At 42.2% G+C, this 22,867-nt stretch overlaps 1 protein-coding gene across 4 annotated transcripts in view; it reads left to right on the top strand.

The window, feature by feature from the left end:
- Positions 1 to 22,867, top strand: part of PHACTR1 (phosphatase and actin regulator 1) — a 571,024-nt gene that overhangs the window by 282,949 nt on the left and 265,208 nt on the right. The gene's annotated exons all lie outside the window — the stretch shown is intronic.

Below are 22,867 nucleotides of genomic sequence, written 5' to 3'. Positions count from 1 at the left end.
GATCTATTCCAAAACTTCATCCCTAATTGGGCAGTATTTTTATCATAAAAGATATGATGTCCTGGAAACATAAAATCAAACATATTCATGGAGTACTGTGTGCTTATTCTGTGGGATTTAAAAATAAATAAATATGATTTCAGTCTTCCACTCACCAGATGAGAAGCCATAAATAATATGGATACATTCATTATTCACTTAGCATTCTTTTAAATACCGGCTCTGTGCAGGGAAGTGTGCTAAAAATACAGGGATGGATAAAAGTACTCCTTGCCATCAGAGAGCTCCCAGTCTTGTTGGGTTGATGGATGGGCAAGCATAGTGCTTCGTGACCTGTGTACATGATGCCAGGTAGATGACACCAGTATATTAGAAACCCTTGGAAGACTGAGGGGGTGGAGGCGGATTAATCCTACCCACGAGGATGGGATTTAAGGTCAGCTTCACAGATGAGGTGATATTTGGATAGTTCCTGATTCATGTTCGTTTGGGAAAACCTAGTAGGACAATATGATTTAGGAGGAATAATGTAAGTAAAGGCCAAGACAAGTGAAAATGCATAGTTTGGTGGAAAGCACATCTGAAGGACACCTCCCCAGCTGCTAATGGGGCTGCCTTGAAGCGATAGATTTTTCCCACTTCTTTATATAAGACTCTCACTACACATTTCCTACAATAAGAATGTATCAGAAAAAAATACATATGTAAATATGATTTTTAAAGGAATGTAGTTTGGAATGTTAGGATCACAGCCAATCATCCATTATGAATAGGTTAAGAAGAATCCAGAATCCTGAAGATTTGGATTTTATTCTGTAGGTAAATGGGAGATAAGAAAGGCCTTTTTACAGAGGAGTGACATCAACGGCAACAACTGGAGAGTAATTCAGAACAGTATTTGATTCAGCTCCAAAATGTGGTACATCAACATACGCACTAGGTCAGAGAAGACAACAGCATTGTGGACCAGAATGTGAATGATGGGCTTCACGGAAAGACATGGGATTGGAGCTCATCCTGGCAGGATCTGTAATATTTAGATCAAGGAAAAAGCGGGGGGTGGGGGAGGACATTTTAGGCTGAAGCAAAGTGTGAGCAAAAGCAAAGTGATGAGGATAGATGTTCCTGTTTAGAAATAATGAGATCTGAGGGTGCATAGGTGAAATCAGGGGAGGTTAAGACAGCTTCTCGTTCTAGAAGGGAGGTTTTGGATTTGATTGTATAAGTCAGGGGAGATTTTCAAGCAGAGGAATGATGCGATAAAAATAGTTCTTGAGCAAATAAAGCTCATTCAGCAGCAGTGCTCAGGGAGCTGTGGTGGAGGAAGCACGAACGATCTCCATGTGGGGTGAGCCGTAGAAGCCATAGGAATGGAGCAGCAAAAGTAGCACATGTTAAGACCAAAAAGTCAATGGAATGGGTGAGTATTGGCTAGGGACTGAATGAGAGGAAAGAGTTAACTTTTGGAACAGAATTCCGAAGTCTTGAGGATAACTATCAGTTGCCATAGAATCCCATTCAAATGGAAGTGTTACACTAGTCCCCATTATGAAGGCATACATTTTTCCAGCAACTGGACTAGCCACTCATGCTCTGGCTGAGGCTCCTCTGTGACCCATGGGGGGCATTTATGAAAGGGTTGGTCAACCTCTGGCCGTGAAAAAGAGCAAGCGTATCTGGTAACAGGGACACTACCTCTAACGCTAATCTTAGACATACCATGTGACAGCCAACTAAGGTAATCAATGGGAATAGACATTGGAAATTAAATGGTTTGGGCTCCATTGCTGTGTATCTTGATAGGCAAAGACATGGGGAAAAAGGCATCATCTCCTTCAGAGCTTCTTAAAATATGGAAGAATTGTCATAAGCAATTGCAAATTAAATAGTCTTCATCTAGCCTGATTGCTGTACATGACCTAGAAATCATCTCAAAGTATTATGTGCCGGAAAGTCACATCACACAGATCACCAATTACCATGCGTAGATAGCAAAAGGGTGTGAAAAGTGCTTGGATGTCATGTTAAATATTCATTATGAAGCATCGAAGCAGAAAGTTCCCCTTTGATCCTTGGTTACAAAATTATCCACCGTGCTGGTAGGGGTGATGCATTATGAGTACATGTCCATCAAACCATCATGGAAAACCACCACCGAGATGTAAAATGATAATATTTGCAAAGTACTTAAGCAACTTTTTAATTCCTTGATCTTACCTCCCCACTGCATAGAATACATTTTTCTTCTTTTTAGCTCAGAAATCATAAAAGGTTGCTGAGAGTTTAAGCAATGTGGCCGCCATCATGGTGACAAATGGATAGCAGGAAAAACTGAGTTGGTCTAGAAAGTCATGTTTGGATTTGGGGGACCAGGGATGCATCAGTTAACCAGTCTGTCTTGCTTGCCTTTCCTACAAAGTAAAAGAACCTATCCATCCCCCAGGGTTTTCGAGAGGATCAAAGGGATAATGGATGTGAAAGCAGGGTTCAAATGTGAGATCCCTTCAGTGTGACTAGAATGTGAAGTTCCCATACATTTTTGAACTTTGCAGAGCCCACTCGGGAATATTGATCTCCAAGAACAACGTGCTTCTTGTTCAGCCTGCTGCTGCAACAAAGGTTTAAAAAGGAAAGCACTGTTTTTAACCATTCGTATGAATATTTAACACAGCACCACACTGCGTGTCATAGAGTTCTCCGTCCTCTACATGGTAATTAGCAATCAGCGTATGGAACACCATTACATGAGGTGTCTTCCAGGTGGGCAAGCCATTCGTTCATTCATATTCCAAACATCATTGCTATTCCATGTGTACAGGCACTGCAGACACAAGGAAACATGAGATATAATTGCTCTCCACGGAGTCTCAAAGTCTTCAGGGGGAGGGAGAGAGAGAACCACATATTCACACAGCCACGTGAGAGCAGAGGCCTGAAGAAAATGTTATAGGAGCACAGGGGGAAGAATGAATAACTCTGCCTATGTAGGCAAGAAAGTCTCATCCAGGAGGTGACATCTGAGCTGCAGGTGTGGCAAACCAGCTAGGTAGGATATTGGGGTTGTGGGCTGTCTACAGCAGTGTAACCTCAGGGCTCCTGACTGAGGCCCTGCACTCCTCAGCCCCTCACCCATTCAACTCCCTCTTGGAAGCATTTTCCTTGAAGTATTCTAAGGCCTTATCAGGTGCCTGTGACCGGAGGGATGGCAGCTATCTAAGCGGGGAGCCCTGGACCTAAACCAGAACCCCTGTGGGCCCTGGACCACTGCTTCTCCTTTTTGGGATCATCTCCAACCCTCTAACTCCATCCCACCCCATGCCTGGCATGTGAGGTTGATCAGATGCCCCAAGGAGCTCAGCGTTCTCACCATGGGTTGGTTGTGGGCCATGGAGTCCAGGGGGGTGCACTGCCTAGCAGATTTAGCAGATTGTTCCCGCTGGCCGGCATGCTAGTGTGTGTGTGTGTGTGTGTGTGTGTGTATAAATCAGGTGACATGCTGATTTGGGCAGACTCAGATAGTTTCTATAGACAAGGACTCTGCCCACTGTAGGGATAGCTGTGGTTTATAGAGCAGTAGTATGTGTCTTCTCAGGGCTACCCCACACTGGAAAACTCGACTGACCAGTAAGTCACTGCTTGTAATTATAATAGCTCACTCCATTATGGCAGAAAGAGTGAACCTGGACCATTATCTTACACCACACACAACAATTAACTCAAAGTGGATTAGAGACTTGAACATAAGACCTGAAACCATAAAACTCCTGGAAGAAAACCTAGGTGGTAAGCTCCTTCACATAGGTCTTGGTGATGATTTTTTTAATCTGACACCGATAGCAAGAGCAAGTAAAGCAGAAATAAATAAATGGGACTATATCAAACTAAAAAGCTTCTGCGCAGCAAAGACAACAATCCACAAAATGGAAAGGCAACCTCCTGAATGGGAGAAAATATTTGCAAATCATATCTCTAATAAGACACAAATAATCCAAAACATATAAAGAACTCATACAACTCAGTAGCAATAAAACAATCCAATTTAAAAATGGGCAGAACACCTGAATCGACATTTTGTTAAGGAAGACATACAATTGGTCAACAGGTACATGAAAAAGATGCTCTACGTCTTTAATCCTCAGGGAAATGGCAAATCAAAGCTGTAATGAGATATCACCCGACACCTGCCAGAATGGCTAAAATCAACAACACAAGCAACAACAGGTATCGGCGAGGAAGTGGAAGAAAAGGAACCCTCGTGCACTGTTGGTGGGAATGTAAACTGGTGCAGCCACTGTAGGAATCAATATGGAGGCTCCTCAAAAAATTCAAAATAGAACTAACATAAAATCCAGCAATTCCACTCCTGGGTATTTTTCCAAAGAAAACGAAAACACTAATTCAAAAGATATATGCACTCCATGTTCATTGCAGTATATTTGCAATAGCCAAGACATGGAGACAACCTCAGTGCCCATTGATGGATGAATGGATAAAGAAGATGTGGTGTATGTATGTGTGCGTTATATACACACAAGGGAATATTATTCAGCCACAAAGAAAGAATGAATCTTGCTATGTGACAACATGGATGGACCTTCAGTGCATTACGCTAAGTGACATAAGTCAGAGAAAGACAAATACAGCATGATCTCTCTTATGTGTGGCTCCAAAAAATAATTGAATAAAGACTAAGCTCATAGATACAGAGAACAGATTGATGGCTGCCTGAGCTGAGGAGTAGGAGAAATGGGTAAACCGTGTTTAGTTTTGGTTTTAGTTTAAATAAATTGAATGGAAAAAAAGGAAAACAATATGTCAAAAAAGAATGAATGAAACCAATGTCCCACATTGCTGATTATAAACTTTATTTTAAAGGTATTTTTTTCTCTTGTAATTACTTTTTGAGTTTAACTCAATCCCAACCCTCCAAATTCAGTGGCTCAGATGTCCTGCAGGACATACTGGGGCTCCTCCTGATGGATCTCAACATGCACCTCGGGGCACCTAGCTGGCTCAGGCGGTAGAGCATGCAACTCTTGATCTCGGGGTTGTAAGTTCGAGTCCCACGTAGGGTATAGAGATGCCTTAAGAATAAAATCTTAAATACATAAATAAATAAACATGTACCTAGCCCAGGAGCTGGAGGAGACAAAGGAAGCTCTAGCAGGATCAGCCTGGTGGGCTGGTTGTGACCACATGACTGAGCTCCAGTAGCATCTAGTGACCCCGGACCAATGTTCTGAGCATAAAAGGCACATGTCCCTGCCTGATTTCCACCTTCAAAAAAAAAAAAAATCTGCCAACAGAATGTTTTCTGAGGAGCCAGCAATACAGAAAAGTAGTCGTCTGCTGTTTTTTCTGATTTCATTAAAATATTCTTTTCTGCTCTTTGGTTTCTTCTCCGACACAGTTCTGTTCCTATATCTTTTTCTTCCTCTAAAAAAAAAAAAAAAATCACACAAAAAACTGTAAGTGAAGAACTCAAACTCCCTCCTCAGCGTTTTGTTGCCATATTGGAGGTGGCGGGCCTCAGAGGAATAAGCTTGACACTTGGATGGATGACGAGGCACATTCTCCAGAGTGGCCAGCACGATGGTGAATACTGAGAAGTAAATGGACTTCGTTTCATTAGATTAAACTATCCTGCTGGGGCTGGGGGCAGGGAATCACAGGAGCACCATTTTCTGAGCACACCTCTTTAAAGGCTTGCTCAGGATCTCAGAGAATGAAAATATCAAGTACTCGATGTGATAAACTTTGTAAATTTCACACTCCCATGCAAGACCTTGCTCAGTGGTGGCATTGACATAACTGTGGTGTGTGTGTGTGTGTGTGTGTGTGTGTGTGTGTTTTACTATTAGGAAAGGTCTTTTGATCCTAATTAGTATCTGCTATTTTTTTATTCAAGCATAATTAGCATATGCTGTTATATGTTTCAGGTGTACAATAGAATGACTCCATGATTCTACACGCATCTCAGTGCTCATAGCAATAAGTGTACATTTAATCCCCTTCACCTATTTCACTTATTCCCTCACCCACCTCCTCTCTGGCAACCACTAGTTCTCTGTATTTAAGAGTCGGTATTTTTGTCTTTTTTGTTTGTTTGTTTGTTTTGTTTCTTAAATACCACACATGAGCTATTTTTTATAATATCCAAAATCTGCTGACAACACTTGCATTGTTATTTACCATGTCCAGAAGGCAAACAGCTGATTTAGAGGAAGGTGAGCAAAAGGACAAGTCCTGGGTTAATAAAAGACAAGGCTCTCCTTTCCTTTTTCTCCCTCCTCCTAATTCCCTGCCCAAATCCCTCAGTGATAGATGCTGAAGGACGAATCAGAGCGCCTTCCTTTTGCACTGTAAGCACCTTGAAAATAAAGCATCCGAGTATTTTTAAGAAATTGAAGATCTAGAAAGATGTTAATTACATTGTCAAAAAGCTTCCTCATTTCAGTGCACTGCATAACTAGGTAGCTGGAAGCTATATATAGCATCAGAGTGCTATTTTGGGCTCTTAATATGGTTTTAATTATTTGATTTACACAATGTTTCAATGCGGGAGAAAACTAGTTGGAGACCGGGTCAGAACAATTGGTAGGTACCATGGAAATCTTCAAGTGTCTCTCTCCAGTCCTCCTTATTCTCGGACACATCTCCTGTCTGTGTCTTGGAAATATTCTACATCATGCTGCAAATGACGAGTTGTAGGGAACTTTTTAGTAGATGTCAAACTCACCTATGTTAAAGCTATCATCCATCCGTCCATCCATCCATCCATCCATCCACCCAGTATTTACTGAACTCCTGTACCAAGTGCCAGGACTATGCTGGAAGCTGGAGGAGCAGAGTGGAGGGGGAATGATAGGTAATAAACTGTGGTTCTGGCCTTAGAGATGCTTAATGACAGTGAGGGAGACCAACATGCAGAGACACAATTAGAAGGACCTTCAGCTGTGCAGGCAACTGAACTGACATTCCCCCAGGGTGCCCGGCCTGGATATACACCCTAGACACTGAGGGCTAGAGTTTCAATGCCCAATTCAAGGATGAGAAATGTGACCTTTACCTTGCTTAAGGCAATGAGCAAAGACCCTGTTTACAGGAAGGTTCCTCAGGGTCTTCAACACTTAAACCTGGAAATAGGACAATAAAATATATATAATTTTTTGCCTGTAAGGGCAGGGAAGTAGTGGGGAGCCTTAAGCTCTGGGGATGTGGGTGTAGCAGGAATGCCCCTGAGATAAATCAAAACTGCAAACTTGTCCCACTCTCTATGTTAGGGATTCAAATTTATAGTGCTGATAAGATTTGGGAATCCCAGTCCTAAAAGTGAATGTAATTATTTTTTCCTCTGGACCATTGGAGGCACTGGGATACTGACAGAAGCAAATGAAAAATCTATAAGGAATGAAAAACTATCCCATTGAGCATAAATTCACAGTGAAAAACTCAAAGTTGCATGAAGAGATAGACCCCAAGAAGGAGGATAAGTGAATGCAACAAAGGAAGAACTAGAAATAAGAGAAAAATCTAGAGATTATAAAATATAGATGCTGACAATAAGAAAATTAAAGAAAAAATAGAAGCCATCATGAAAGAATAGACAGCTATGAAAAACAAATAAGAGATAGACGAGAAAAGGAAATGTAATATATAATGATGAGAAATAGTCTTGGAAACTATAAGTGGTTGGATTCAATAGCAGAGTAGACACAGCGGAAGAGAGACTCAATAAACTGGACAATCTAAGAAAGTCACTCATAATGAAGCGTAGAGAAATAATAATAATATGTATTAAGAGTTATGGAAAATAATAACAATAAGGTCACATAGAACTTGTAAGAAAGGACACAACAGAGCTAATCCAGGGTCAAAGAAGGGAAATAAGAGAAATAAAAGAGGAACTTAATGGGAAGGAAAACCAAGATACCGTAAAAAACTCAAAAACAAAACAAAGCTAGTGTTTTGAAAATAGTAATAAAATAATCAAATGTCTGGCAAGATTCATTGAGAACAAAGCAAAAGAAGGAACAAACAAAGAATATTAGAAGTGCGTAATTAACAGATAATTTTAAAACATCTTAAAGGAATATTAAGATGACGTTTCTGCAAGTAGATTTGAAAACTTAGGTAAAATGAGGAATTTTCCAGATAAACTATGAATTACCAGTACTTACCAATAGGCAACTGAAATTTCTACAATTTCTAAAGAAGTTGAATCTACAATTAAAAAAATCTGTTAACTGGAAATCTTTAGTACTAGAAGCTTTTGCTGGTGAGTTTTAATGAGCATTCAAGAGGGGTTATCTGTAGGGGTACCTGGATGGCTCAGTCAGTTGAGCATCTGACTCTTGATTTCAGCTCAGGTCATGATCTCAGTGTTGTGAGATCGAGCCTCGTGTTAGGCTCTGCACTGAGCTGGAGACTGCTTAAGATTCTCTCTCTCTCCTCTCCCTCTGCCCCTCCCCACCCCTGTTCATGCTCTCTCTCTAAAATCAAAAACAACAAAAAAGAGGGGTTATCTTTAAGTTGTAAAAGGTGAGTATCTAATAGATAATCAGGATATAGCAATTAAATCACACCCAGCATACTGAGAAACAAATTAAAATACCAGTAATACCAAGTGGGGGTGAGGTGGAAAGGGAAACTTTCACACACGGTGGATGGAATGGTAATTGTTACAATCACTTTGAGAGCTGCCAATATCCAGTTAAGCTAAAGATGGGCATATACTATGACATGGCTATTCGAATTTTATATTCCTTAGGGAAACTATTGCACAAGAGTACAGAAGAGAACTTTACCAGGATGCTCACTGAAGAATTCCTTGTAATTACCCAAAAGTTAGATCCCAACAAACTAGCCCTCCATGAGGGAATCTGTAAATAAATTGTGATATAATTCTAAATCGGAATACTGATACAGCAAGAAATATGAATGGACTTGATTTACATGAATCAACATGCAATAATCTTAAAACATAATATTGACTTCAAAGTAGAATGTTAGAAAATGATTCTTAATACGAGGTACCGCTTATGTACATTTGAAACCCACAAAGCAATATTATGTAATGCTTGCAAACAGACATACAATAAAAATCCAAGAATATAGATGGAATACACACATGTCAACATCAGGAGAGTAGTTGCTTCTGGGAAAGGGGGTGAGAAAAGAAGTGAGGATTGGTGGTCTTTTACTAAATCTATAATTTGTAGTCCTTTGCGTTCTTTTTAAAGCATGAAAGCAGCTAGAACCAATGTCAACATTTTCAAACCTGAGTAACACACATACAAATAGTGTTGTATTCACTGTCTTTTTCTGTGCCTTTGAGATAGAAATAAAAATAATATTTACAGAATGTTAAATAAATGGCCAGTTAGCAGTAGGTTCCAGGGTGGCTCTGAGGACAGACAGCAGGTAGCTCTGTCTGCCCAAATATGCTAAGAGAGCCTTCCAAAATGGCAGCCTTTATGCTGTGATGTGAATGAGAAAGAGGCTCCTGGGAGAGAGAAGGGGAAAGGGAAGGTCATCCAGATGCGGAAGTAGCACATGGGGAGCCGTGACAAGGCAAAGTGCTTGGGAAGTGGGAGTCACCTACAGCAGCCGTGAAGTGGCAGAGATACACAAGATAGTAGGAGATGGGGCTGCAGAGGAAGATTTGGCCTGTCTTGGCTGTAGGTCAAGTTTTGATATCTCAGGAGAGTTAAATGCTCCCTGAAAGCTCCTACTTCTATCTAGACTGTCATTTCCCTCTTCCAAAACAGTCAATACTTATGTTCCTTTCCTCCTGAGACCTTCTTCTAGAGGTTGCAATGTATCAACTATTAAAATCAAAGATTGCATTTTTGGAAAGATCATCTTAGCAATTGTCTACCAGTCCAATCCCCTCATTTTATCCCCCAAAGAATGTATGGATCACTTTGATGGCAGGCCACTCTGAAGGTTTTTATCTTTGCAATCCAAGTCAATTCAGTTGGCTTTCTGGGAGAATTGATTCCTAGAAAAGGTTTATGAAGGAGTCAGGGGAAAGACTGTGTCCAGAGACAGCTCATTGTTCATTGGTAGAAAATTTCATGAAAGTAACACGGTGATATGTGCATATGGGTGCTATACATTATTTTAATGGGTTCTCTTTTTTTAAAGATTTTATTTATTTATTTATTTATTTATTTATTTATTTATTTATTTATTTGACAGAAAGAGCAAGCAAAAGCAGGGGAGCAGCAGGCAGAGGGAGAGGGAGAAGCAGGCTCCCCCCAGAGCAGGGAGCCCGATGTGGGACTCGAACCCAAGACTCTGGGATCATAACCTGAGGCGAAGGCAGACGCTTAACCGACTGAGCCACCTAGGCGCCCCATAATGGGTTCTTAATTGTAAAAATTAATAAAAGAATTAATTAATTCATGTTTTGAAGAGTGAGAAGGGGTGCCATCTCATCCCACCCCTGGCTCTGGGGATTTTTATCACAAATGATAAAAAAATTAAGATGAGGAGTGTATAAGGCTTGGTCACTGTGTGCACAAGATGGAGTGACATCGATAAGGCGAGAGGATTCAAGTCCAAGTGGCAGGGACCTGGGAAGGAGCAACAGTCTACACAAGGAAATGATGGGAAAAGTTTGGGGCCAGACTGTCGAATTCCAAAATACGACACTGCACATTCCAAACCAGTTTGATTCATGCCCTTCCCCCAGCATCACCACCTGCAATAGCTCAGGTAAACATAATCAAATCTTTCTCGAGGATTCTCTGTAATGTTCTGAAATTCGGTTTCTTAATTCAACTCCACCTCTTAAGAAAAATGTGGCAGCCTGACACAGGAAACCTAACACACAGTGTGCCCTCACTTTGGGGAAGTGCCCTCTTGTGTCTGGTCTGCTCTTTTCCTTCTCACTTTGGTTTGCAACCTTTGTGTTTCCTGATCCTCCAGGACATGCTTGAGCCATAGGTAAATCAAAACGTCTAGGAAGAATCCTCTAGTTTGTTAAGACCGCCATCACCTGAGGTCTCGGTCCAACTGGGACCAGCAGGCGATGAGGCTGCGTGGTAGCATCGGTCTGGATTTGCAGATCGGGATTCCACTGACTCCTTCATTCCTTCCTCCAGCAATTAGCCATCTAGAGTTCTGGGCAGTCTCTTCGTGTTATCAAACTTATCCTTGTATTTATAATGAACATCCGAAATTATTTGCATGGAATGGACCCTTTCCTTCCTGGGTTACTGATCTTGTCCCTCTTTTATTTTTATTTATATATTTTTTACTTAGAGACTGAGAGAAAGCATGAGGGAGAGGGAGGCGCAGACTCCCCGCTGAGCAGGGGACCCCCCCCCCAGGCAGGTCTTGATCCCGGAACTCCCGAATCAGGAGTCTGATGCTTAACCGACTGAGCCACCCAGGCGCCCCTCTTGTCCCTCTTTTATAGTTTTGAGCTAAGGTCATGTTAGAGAACACAGCAGCACCTTGCTCATCTCTTAGCAAACAGCACAGGGTCCCAGGTAAAGGCAAAAACGCCTGCTGTGTTAGTTCAGCCATCCAGTTTCTTTCTTGACTTGGCAAAATGCCAGCATGGACTATAAAGCATTTTATACATTTCTGCTCACTCTTGTCCTCGGCTGTAAATATTTATTCATAGCAAAATAGCTCTGTTCTCTTTTTATTCCACTATTACATGTGGACATATCTGTATCTCTCGTTATTTACATGTTTAACAAAACCCAAGGAAAAGTGTAAGCAGAAAGCTTACATTAGAGCCCTGTGATTTATCATGGCTCCTACGTTGCCCTTCTATTTCAAAGCCCAGTAACAGAAACAAAGACTGTCTCTGTTCCAAAGTATACCGAGGATTGGCAGAATGTCACTTGTTGGTTGATCATGAGCAACTGTCAAAAACTAAGCTTAGTTTTGCCAATACCTGCCTGGGGGGATCACTCTACATGAGTGTAATGATGGGTAATAGTTCCCAAACGGTGTATAAAGTGTTCTGAACAACTCACCATTGACTTAATATGCAGCATTTGAGAAAAATGAGCAGATCCTAATACACAGACATGCCCTGTGTGGGCTCATGGACATATTATCCAGAAAGCTTCATGAGTAATGCTCATAATTCATCTGCACTAATGCCTTCAGCGTGTCTGAGAATTTACAACTTTGGAACATCAGGTTTAGGCTGCAGAGCAGTATCTGCAACTTTCTCTTGCCAGCAAAACAGGAATGTTTTATTTTTAAGGTAAAGATAAGATTAGGATTTAGAAGCATGGAATGCTTCTTCGCCTTAAGGGAATTGACAGATCTAGGGGACGCTAGCCTGGGAAGGTGTGGTTATTTTCTTGAAAGCAGGGGCTCTTAGGGTGCCTGGGTGGCTCAGTTGGTTAAGCGTCAGACTCCTGATTTTGGCTCAGGTCATGATCTTAGGGTTTTAAGATCGAACCTATGTGGGGCTCTGTGTTCAGCACGGAGTCTGCTTGAGATTCTCTCTCTCCCTCTGCTCCTCCCTGCCCCCCGCTCACGCATGTGCACACATTCTCAATCAATCAATCAATCAATATACCAATAAAATCTTTTTAAAAAGAAGAAGAAATCAGGGGATCTTAACCTGGGTTCCAAGTCTCCCCTGATATATTGCCAATTTTGGAAAAGGAAGAGAATCTGGAAAAGGGACTTCACATAGTTAAACTCTTTGGCCAGATTTACTATAAATAGTTTCTACTCATTATGTTTGGTAATGTAGAAAAATATGTTGATTTGATGTTTATAGACTGGATGTTTCCTTCATTTTTTTTTTATCATAACTCACACCTTTTCTAAGAGTTGATCATTTTGGTCAAGGATTTAATAAGTCTTTTTTTTTTCCACCTCCTATGTTGAAAGGAAAAAGGGCATGTGTTACAATGTTTTAAACATAAATTACAAAATTTGCAAATGAAAGGATGTTCATTGGGGTATTTTTTTTTTAATGCAGAAAATGGAAAAGTAGATTGACTTCCAGTGTAAATGGGTATATCTTAGTGACCATGACAGGCTTGCCCTTCCTCTTTAAGAAGCCCTCCAGGAATTTCTTCCTGGACTGGCTTAGAAGGGTATTTTTACCTTCACTACAGCTTCTACCCTGTGGGCACGTTTTTGGACAGCAGCATGATACAGTGGACAGTGACTGTGTCTGAACGGTGAATGGCTCTCATGCCTTGCAGATCTGGGCTCTGCCTTGTTCACATTATACAGCTTTGTGCAAATGTTCTCATCTCCCTGGATCCTTCTTTGTCAGAGGGTGATTGGAACACCTCGCATCTGGGAATTGTAAGGATTACCTGAGAATTTGTAAATTAAAATTAGAAAACATATATAACATATACAGTATTATGTAACATTTGATTTTAATAAACAATATCTAATGAATTTGTTATTGGATAAATATATTTTATAAATAAGTGTATAAATAAAAACATTTGGTGTATTTATTAGGAAAAAGCCCAGCAGCTTCACGAATACCCTGGAAGCTTATCAAGGGATATGTCCCTTCATGCCTCCCCCCTACGATGGACCTTTTCTCTGTAGACTCATCGTGTCCCTGAATGGGTTTTTAGAGCGTTATCTTTATCTCTATATACAAGTGTATCTACTATTCTATTCTTAAATTCCAATAGCACATTCTTTGTGATCTCTCTTTAGATTCTTCCTAGCTTTTTCACGTACCCTTCCAGTCCTATAAATAACGTTCCTTTTCCATGTAACGTGGCTACAAATTATTGTTATAATAATATGCGGAAATAATAGGTATCAGAGAAAAAGCTCTAGTGACATATAATGTATAAAAATAAATACAGTTCCTCTTCAGCCAGGCTGCTCTACTGTAACCACACGCACACACACACACACAGAGAAAAACAGTTTTGGAAGCTCACCAGATCATAGGACCCTGGCGTGTTGGGAAAAGAACAACTTGGCTTGTTACAAGCAGATACATGCCTTGATCATTCACTTTACAAGTCTTAGAGCATATTGTAATGTTTCCCTCAGTGAGTTAGACCATCTTACTTTCCCTGGAAGAAATAATTTGCATGTCATACATTTATACACCTGCAGTACCCACTTAAGAACTCCCCATTGCTGGCTACTCACAGCTACTCACACCACAATCATGTTTCTTGTATAACTGAAGTTCTCATACTTGGAAAAAAAAAGGCGGGGGGAGGGCCAATTTGCATTTTTCACCAATGTCACGTTATCCTATCACCTTGTTCCTGCACCTGCTCTGTAGAAACCCAGTTGTGATTCGGTCCTAATGACCCATTACCATTAGCTGATCCTGAGCTTTGCCAGACAGCCCGAGGGGCTCACCACATTGTGGGTATAATCCCAGCCCTCAAAGGATGACATCAGTGAGTACCAACCGCAGTCTGTTTCAAGACTTAAATGGCAGGTATCTGCCAATATAGAGGATGGGTAGGAACCTATGGATCCTATTTTTACCCCTGTTCTCTTTACCCCCAGTAGCTATGCTGCACCTGGCAGGCAGGTTTCTGTGTCCCATGCCTGTATCCTGATAACCCTTCTTGGTTGTGTTTTATGATGCCATACGTGTCTGTCCCAAAGTAGTGCTGAGGGTCCATCTAGCAGCTCTCTGCGTGTCAGTGGGATGGTTAAAGAAGGAAAAGTATGCTTTGCAGTTTAACATATTTGGCTTAGATTTCTCACTGGCAAGAGGCTAATTGTGTAACCTGGGAAATTTATTTAATCTTATCCAGCTTCTGTTTCCTGAAGCGTAAAATGGAAATAATAGTTCCATTTTATGGTGGTGGTGTGATAACTAAATGAAGGGATAGGTAATATGCAAACACATACATAAATACATCTCTCACCCGCATTTGTCATTGTTGTTGTATTAATCTTGATAGGCTAGATTAATCTTCCGTTAAATTGACACCAAAATTTCAGTAGCTTAGAACAGCACAAGTTCATTTCTCGTACTGCGTGGCCTTTGTGGGCCGGCCAGTTGGTTCAGCTCACTTCAGAACACAAAAGAAAGCAGCAGCTGCTATCTCGAACTTCAGCTCATGACTCGTAGGTTAGAATTGGCTACCTGGTTCCATCCGTTATCCTCAAGGGGGTTAGATGTATAAACTGCAATCCTACCACGTACCTGAAGATAGCGAATCAGAAATATTTGGAGAATAATACTAATGCTCACAATATATGTCTTACAAGAATGAGTCCGTTTTCTGTATGTGAATTTTCTCATTAACAATATATTGTGGAAATCCTTCCAAGCCAATTTGTTAAGCTAGAACTCATTTAGTGGCATCATGCTTTAAATATACTGTAATTTATGCAGCCATTTCTTTATCGGTGGACTTTTTTACTTTATTGTGATATAAACACACTTAATGGCATCTCTGTGTTCAGGTGCTTTTATTCTATAAGATAAATATCCAGAAGTGTCTGAATCGCCAAAATCAACCTGTTTCTAAAAAGAAACATAAGGCTGTGTTTACATGGTTATAAATCTCATTTAATATGGGATTTATGATTTGGAGCAAAATGTAAAGAAATGGACTACTTTGGAACAACAGACTTCTCACTAATCTTTAACGATTCTTGGGGTGCCTGGGTGGCTCAGTAGGTTAAGTGTCTGACTTCAGCTCAGGTCATGATCTCAGGGTCCTGGGATGGAGCCCAGAGTCAGGCTCCCTGCTCAATGGGGAAGCTGCTTCTCCCTCTGCCCCTCCCCTAACCCACCCCCACTCATGCATTTTTTTTTCTCTCTCTGTCTCAAATAAATAAAATCTTAAAAAAACAAAAACCTAATCTTTAACAGTCCTCAACCTCTATCTATTCTATCCTGTCTTCCCCTGGACATAAACAGAAATACCTGATCCCAAATTTTAAAATGTAGACTGAGAGCCTTCCTTGGGTATCGTCAACATAGATTGTAAGGATGCTTGACATAATAAGACCTTGCCGAAAATGTCCTACCAAACTTATCTTTCCATCCCAGCCACCAAGATTAGATGCACTTTGACCTCATGTTGAAGATCCTTTTCTTTGGACTTGAGAACTAGACCACTCCAGTCCTCCTCCCATCCGTGGCAATGCAGAAAGAGAAAGAAACATTGCCAGATAACACTGCAATCAAGCTATAGCAATGCTCTTCTGACTGTTGTCCTTCAAATCACCTCTTTCACCACCTGTTTGGTCTAAATACTTCCAATCTTCCCTTCTCATCGGGTTGCTATCTGCTAAGTGTTTGTAGAACAGTTTGCACAGAACAACCCCTTAGTAAGCATAATTACCATAAGCCTAGAGGAAAATTGCTCTCTATTCAGTTTTAGGAAAAGAAAAAAAAAAGCAAACCCTTAGCTAAAACAAAACAAAAATCACACACACACACACACACACACACACACAACTGCTCATGCCATTGAGATGTCTCAACTATATTTCTAAGAACTCAAGTTCTAAAAACAGACATATGAAATTGGTTCTTCAAAGCAACTGTCCACGGACTGCTCTCTGGCTCTCATACCAAAAACCTGCCAGGTTGGATTAAGAAATATTAAGGGAAAAGCTAAATCCAGAAGAACGTTTGCTATGGGCTCCAAAACACATTCTTAAGAAGAACATTGTGGGAGAAACCCTTTTAGGAGAATAAAAGTTTGCCAATCATGCAGCTGCTTTCTAATGTTTATCTACAGGACTGGCATTCAAAATATTTAATAACTGGACTTTCAAGAGTCGGAAAGGATACTCCAGCTATTAGAACAGATGCTAGCCATCAACGATGCCTACAGCTGTACCCGTGCACAGGGCTGAGTATGAGCTCTCCTCACACGTCACTGTGTTGCCTGAAGAATTTTCACTGGCCTCCTGCAGCCAGCTCTGCTCATGGCTCCTTGCTTAGCATACAAATGCATTCTACTAAATATAAAAAAGCCTGGGAGCTGTATCCCTTTCTTGATGAAAGTCTACTTGCATTCCAGCATCTGTAAAAACAGGAGCAGAAACCACACACACACACACACACACACACACACACGAGTAGCAGGGGTGGAGCACAATTTAGTGTCATAAATCATTTGGAAGTCATTTTTAACCCTGTTCTTAAGTATGTATTTTGTAGATTAGCTTACAGCTCTGGTTTTAACATAGTACACATTTACGCATTTAGATCAAACTTAGACAAAAAATAGATGTTTTTCTTAAATTAGAAATATCACATATTGCTAATATTTAAGGAGTGGATTAAATTTCTAAGGCTGCTGTCACAAAATACCACCAAGTTGGTGGTTTAAAACAACAGATTCTTATCCTCCTACAGGTCTGGAGACCATAAGTTCAAATTTAAGGTGTGGGCTGGGCTGTGATCCCCCCAGAAGCTCTTTGGGAGATTCCACTCCTTGCCTTCTTCCAGCTTCTGGTGACTGACATTTCTTGTGACCACCCCACTCCAGTCTCTGCCTCTGTTTTTACATTGCCTTGTCCTTTCCTGCCTGAGTCTTCCTGTCGCTTGTGGGTGTCTCTTCGGTTTCATGAGGACATTTGTCATTGGATTCAGGGCCTATCCAGATAATCCAGGATGATCTCCTCATTATAAGATCCTTAACTTCAGGGGTTCTGGGTGGCTCAGTAGGTTAAACACCTGACTCTCGATTTCAGCTCAGGTCATGATCTCAGGATTGTGAGATCGAGCCCTGTGTCAGGCTCCACACTGAGTGTAGAGTCTGCTTAAGATTCTCTCAGTCTTCCTGTCTCTGCCCTACCCCCAACCTAGCGTGCACACTCTCTTAAAAAAAAAAAAATCCTTAACTTCATCATGTCTGCAAAGAACCTTTTTCCGAATAAAGACATATTCACGTGTTTCAGGGATTTGAAATGGATATACCTTTTGGAGAGCCACCATTCAGCCCACTACGGGGATGATAGGAAGGAACAAGAAAGGAGACAGGTTTGTCCAGCTGGCTTAGTTGATAGAACGTACGATTTTTGATCTTGGAGTTGTAAATTTGCACCCCAGGTGGGGTATAGAGATTACTTAAAACGAAAATCTTTAAAAAAAAAAAAAAAAAAAAAAGGAGACTGAAGCTGGAAAAAAAATGGATAGCTTGAGTGTAAGATGAAGAGAAAAAGGGTGAGGAAGGAAAAAAATGTTAATCTTTTTAGACATCCAATATGTGTAGTGATATTTACTTACGCACATCTCTCTTTGAATTGTTCCACTGCTTTGCCTTGTGTTGACACTAATATTTTGTATTTCTATCTTTTTCATAAGAGTTAAAGCACTTTCTGAGCATTTCCAGGTTTCTACCCTTTGATTTCGACTTCCCTTAAGCCTAATAACCATTGAGCATTAAAAGTAGGGTGGGCAGAGATGGGCAGAAAGCAGAACAAAATCTGAGTTCCAAGTCGATCACACACGGTTTCTCCCATTTGGCCTTGGGGAATTTTAAGGTCTACAGTTGCCTTCACATCATCATCATGGTGGTATCTTCTGGAAAGCCCAATTTTCCGGAAGATACTTTGCTGGTTGTAACCCTCCCGCCAACTAAAGATCATGGTAGACCCCCAACCACCTACTGCATCACCGTGAACTCCTTTTAGCCTATGACTTCACATGTTCTCCACATGGCCACCACCTCTCCCGCCACCCCGCTCCCCCCATCCCTCTACCCCCAGCTGCCTCAGGCTGACTTGCCCAGGGACCTCGTGCCTCACCAGCTCCTTCTCTTCCACAGTAATCACTGCAGAATCCCCTTTACACATGGCTCCCATTCAGATATTCAACGCCTATTTCTCCCTGGCTGCTTCTAGCTATAAATTTGTGTATGTTTCAGCGGGGTGGGTTCTGTTACTCTTTTTATTTTAAGATTTTTAAAATTTATTTATTTATTTATTTAAAGAGAGCGGGGGGGGGGGTCCAGAGGGAGAGAGAGAATCTCAAGCAGACTCCCTGCTGAGCGCAGAGCCCATGACGCGGGGCTTGATCTCACGATCTTGAAATCGTGACCTGAGCTGCAATCGAGTCAGATGCTTAACCGACTGTGCCACCCAGGTGCCCTGATTCTGTTATTCTTATATGTCGTTTCGTTGAGTGCATCCTCTCTCCTCTTGAATTTTAAGCTCTGTGGGATCAGGGGTCCTATCTGCTGTTTACTTTGGAAGCAGAATGTGTATTCCACTGGTAGGCAATTAATACTATTGCTGGGCTGATGCCTTGGGGATGCTTTTCAAACCTTAATGTGCCTCTGAATCACCTGGAGGTCTTGCTAAAATGCAGGCTCTGGAGTAGAGCTTGAGATGCTGCCTTTCTTCCGGAGCTCCCAGGTGACCAGGATCAGCTGGTCTACAGAATTGTATTTTGAGTAACAGGTCTTAGGGCCCCAAACAAGCTTCAAGGAGGGGATCTACCAGTTAAGTGTATCCTAAAGAAGGGATGGGAACAAAATGGCCATGCAGCTAAGTGACACTGAGAGTGACCCCAGGGGAGTCTTTCTCACTTGGATCCTGTGGGTAGAAATCCCATGCAAACTCCTCCATAGGCCCAGTGTTGAGAATCTCCATTTTAGGTGGCATAACGCTCTGCAATATCCTTCCCTTCAGTGTTTCATTCCTTCCTTTTCAAATTAAGAAATCCCACCAAAAAGGCTTTTATTTTTTTTCCACGAATGCTGTCAAATGACCAGTTTCCTTCATTATCCACGCAGGGAGGGGAGTAGCCAGAACGGCAACAGAGCTGAGCCATCATTGCAAAGATCATAATTAGCAGGTGTGTCTTCTGGGATGACACAGACCCAAACTCCGTATAAGGTGTCTCTTGGCATTGGGAGCTATAGGGACATTCTAGTAATGGTTATCAGAGGAAGACTTCGTTGAGGTGGCATTCAAGGTAGAGAAGAGGGTCAAGCAAAAATGCCAGACACGGGTGTATACACCTGCCCTACTGAGGGTCAGAGGAAAGGTGGTGCTGGGAGCCACCAGACACAGACATTCTTCTTCCAAACTCCAGCCAGCACAAAGGTATATCCCGTCCTAGTCTTTTCTCCCCCAACTTCCATTGCGGCAATAGGAGATAGTGCTTCTGAGCTTCCCAGTTCAGCCTGAGACACTAAGATTCCTGCATCTTCTAAGAGCAGCACGGTGTAATAGAACTTTCAGTGATGCTGGAAATGTTCCACCATCTGCCCTGTCTAATTCAGTAGCCACCAGGTACATGTGACTATCGGGCATGTGACCTGTGGCTGGAACAAGTGAGCAACTGAAATGTAATTTTATTTAATTTTAATCAAATTAAGTATAAATAGCCACAGGTGGCCAGTTAGAAGCTGCAGACTCAGGAAAAGCAGTTTAAGAAGATGGATCACCAACCAAGGGAATAGCACTCAGACGTCTACCTTAGTCTCTTTAATTTGAATAAAAAGCCCCCATAACTGCGGGGCATCGCCTTTAATATTTGAGCCCAGGCTGGCTGTTGTGTCCATGTTCTCTGTGCTATGCCACTTGGCCAATTAAAATAAAGACGCCCCCCCCAGAGCCTGTAGGTCTGGTTTAGTATTCAGTGAGTGCTTAAAAGATTACGGTGGGCTTAGTTGTTTTAATAGGACCGTGTGGGGTTTATGCTGGTCTCCTGTTCTGACCTGTGAGGCACGCAGTAAAGGGGAAAAGGCATGCAATTTTAAAAAGTCATATAAGAAGAGATGTGTGTTTTCTTTACTTTCTTTTTTTTTTTAATTTTATATATTTATTTGAGAGAGATTGAGAAAGAGAGCGAGCATGAGTCTGGGGCAGAGGGAGAGGGAGAAACAGACTTCCTGCTGAGCAGGGAGCCCAATGCAGGACTGGATCCCAGGACTCTGGGATCATGACCTGAGCTGAAGGCAGACACTTAACCAATTGAGCCAACCAGGAACCCCGAGATATGTGTTTTCTTTGTTTTTGTTTTGTTTTGTTTTTCAGGGGGTAGTTAAGTAATACAGTTTGGGGGAGGGATCTGAGAATTTGAAAAAGAGAATAACAAATGTTTGCCTATAACACAATGCAGTGTATTCCGTCATATACTCCATCAGCATAATAAATGGGGCCTCTGCCATCTCTCAGATAAGCCTTATAATTAGCCAGGGACCGAGTGACATGAATCTGACATGAGAAGATACAGTGAGATTTACCTGCGGCTGGTTTGACTGGTAATCTAGGTGAGAAGGGAGGGGGTCCCTGAAGGTCCCAGTGGATACTGGGAGAGACAGGTGTAATGAAAGATCGCACAACTCCAACATGTGAATTCCATGTGGATTCCAGTCTCTGCCATCTACCTCTGGAGTAGGCTATGGCACTGGACGCTTGACGTCCCTAACTACACAATGAAGAAGAAACTGAATGTGCTCATTTGGGCAGAACATTTTGCAGGTGAGAAGAAGTATCCAGGACAGAGGGGTAGCATGGCAATGATCAGAAGCTTATTATAACACAGTCATTTAATATCCCCTGCGGACTGTTGACACTTTTACCTGTGAGGGGAGCCATACATGGAGAGTTTGCCCAATTGGAGGAGAGACTAGCAGTGACTTGCCCTTTTTGGAAGTATCAGTCTCAGGGTGTTATGAAATTAATTTGGGGGAAGTTCTAGAAACACCTAGCGGTGATAGTGCATCCATTAACTGACTATTTCAGTGTGCTGGGGAAAAAAGGGCAAAGGTTGTGGCTCACAAGCAATGAGGTGTGATGGGAAGACAGAGGCTTGGGGTTAGACACCCCAGGCTGTATGCCCCTCTTTCACCATTAATGCCTTGCATCAAGATCACCTGGAGGAGCTTGTTAAATCTACAGATTTCCTGGCCCTACACTTACCTACTAAACCAGAATTCCAGTGCTTAGAGGCCCCCAGATTTCTATTTTTTAAATAAGCACCCACAGTGGTTGTGATTTGAGGCTTCTCCCAGCCTTAGTTCTCTGAAAGGTGATGTAGGATTCACAATATCTGAGTCCAGATTATTGTAATAGACAGAATGTGATTTTTTTTTTTAAGTGCACAACAAAAAAGGCTCAACTCGTAGCTGGTGTTACCATTTGAGCCATGGGTCTGCTTATTGAAGGCACTGTTGTGTCTTTGGAAATCTTGATAGATGTCATTCGCCTGGCTGAGCCTTACTCACTGTGCTAAGACAGCTGGGGAACCTTCAGGCAAATTAGCTGGGAGCCCGGAGTTTCAAGTTGCTGTTTCTGAGGATTGCTTTTAAGCAGCTTTTTCTGTTCCTTGTTACTCTAAGTTTTAACGACACTGGTGGAAGGGCCCCTTCAGGATGGGTAATTTTTATGGAGGGTGAAAGGATCAATTATGTCCTAACAGGTTGCCAGCTCCAGGGAAAAGTCAAGGGCTATGGGCTGGACCCACTGGAGAATGGTAATTTGTTCTGGCCCACGAGAGAGGTGCTGGCACCCCGAGGCTTCGCGCGCAGCTGCCTTTGGTGTGGCACATCTTGCTTGCATTTGGCAGCGCGAGCCTTGAAGAAAAGGGGGAGGGGGAGGCTGGCGTTATGCCCTGGAGCTCGAGAGAGAGTGAAGGTAGCTGCAAAACCCAGCAGGCGCAAATCGCTGGGGCTGAGATTTACGGAGGGTGGGGCTGCCGGGGGAGGCTGTACACGTGAGGCCGCCAGAGGGGTGGGCGCGCCGCGTCTCAGGTGGGACCGAGGAGTGCCTCCCGGAAACCCTCCTCCGGCCGCGGGGTTCGGATTGGCTCGGGCGGCGAGGTCCGCGAGGTCAAGACCCTTTCTGCGCCTTCCCCTGACCCGCCCCGCGGCAGTAGCGATGCCGTAGAGACGCGGGTGCGGGGCCGGGCGGGGGCATGCTGGCCGGGGCGGCGGCGCGGGTGGCAGCG

Source organism: Ailuropoda melanoleuca, chromosome 5, assembly GCF_002007445.2.
Source record: "Ailuropoda melanoleuca isolate Jingjing chromosome 5, ASM200744v2, whole genome shotgun sequence".
Classification (NCBI taxonomy): domain Eukaryota; kingdom Metazoa; phylum Chordata; class Mammalia; order Carnivora; family Ursidae; genus Ailuropoda; species Ailuropoda melanoleuca.
The sequence above is the reverse complement of the archived record's forward strand: the minus strand, read 5'-3'. Positions and strand labels throughout refer to the sequence as shown.